Source organism: Pteropus alecto, unplaced genomic scaffold (assembly GCF_000325575.1).
Source record: "Pteropus alecto unplaced genomic scaffold, ASM32557v1 scaffold109, whole genome shotgun sequence".
Lineage (NCBI taxonomy): Eukaryota > Metazoa > Chordata > Mammalia > Chiroptera > Pteropodidae > Pteropus > Pteropus alecto.
In genome coordinates, this window is record NW_006494608.1 from 7,732,730 (window position 1) to 7,734,190 (window position 1,461).

Genomic DNA, 1,461 nt, shown 5'->3' on the forward strand with positions numbered 1-1,461 from the left:
GTTTCCCCTGCCTCAATTTCAAAGACGCCTTCTTCTGCTTCTGGTTATCGCCAGCCAGCCAGCCTTTGTTTGCCTTTGAGTGGGAGAACCCACACACTGGGAGAAAGACACAACCGACTTGAATTCAACTGCCACAGGGCTTCGAGAACTCACCCGCCCTGTTTGGCGAAGCGCTGGCCACAGATCTTGCCGAATTCCCCGGAGGCACTCTACTGCAGTATGTAGATGACCTTTTGCTGGCTAACTCCATCCAAGAAGACTGCTAGAAAGGTGCTAGAGCCTTGTTGTCCCTACTCTCTACCATGGGATACGAGACGTCATGGAGGAAGGCTCAAATCTGCAAACAGGAGGTTAGATACCTTAGGTTCATCATCTCAGAAGGACATCGGGCACTTGGACATGAAAGGAAACAAGCCATTTCATTTGTTCATTGGTCAAACATTAAGAAAGGGGTCATGAATTCCTAAAGGCTGCTGGATTCTGCTGGATCTGGATACCATGTTTCTCTGAATTTGCCAAGCCACCGTACCAGGCTACAGCTGGATCCGGTAAAGACGCCCTGGAATGGGGCTCCAGACAAGGAAAGACTTTCAGAGAAATAAAGAGACTTTTGACCAGTGCCCCAGCATTAAGACTATGGATGTGACATGGGACTTTAACCTCTTCGTACCTGACTGACGTTCCTCTTCAGAGCCCGTAACTGGTATTGTTCACCGAGGGGAGCAGCTTCATCCATGAAGGACAGCGCAAAGCTGGCTATGCAATAACAACTATAGATGAGGTGATCAGAGCTGAGGCTCTGCTACAGGGCTGGTAGGCACAGAGGGCCGAGCTATGTGCACTCATCCAGGCGGTGAGGCAGGCTGAAGGGAAACGGGCCAATATCTATACCAACTCAAGGTATGCCTTTACTACTTTGCATGTACATGGAGCCATTTATAAAGAGAGGGGACTACTAATGGCAGGAGGAAAAGAAATCCAGAACAAAGAAGAAATCCTTCAATTGTTAGAAGCAGTCTAGAAGCCTTCTCAGGTGGCAGTCATTCACTGCAAGGGCTACCAGAGAGGAACTGACCCTGTCAGTAGGGAAAACCGACTGGCAGACCAAGCAACTAAGGAGGCTGCCACCCAACCAAGTGCCACAATGGGTCCTGAGCCAGTCTCCAAGATTCCCCTAGCACCAGAATTGCCTCTGTCCCCAAAATATACCAAGGAAGAAGAACAATGGGCCTTAAGTGAAGGGGGAACCAGGAGAAAGGAAGGCTGGTGAGAGCTTCCAGATACCCAAGCTCTCAACCCTGTGTGCCCATATCAGTGCTAGATGTGTAACTTGTGCATGAAACAATGCTGGCCAAAGGCCAAAATCCAATCCAGGGGTGCAAACAATTGGGACTATGCCCTTTGGAGACCTAAAAGTAGACTTTCCTGAGGTCAAGCCCTGCCGGGGCCACTGATACTTGC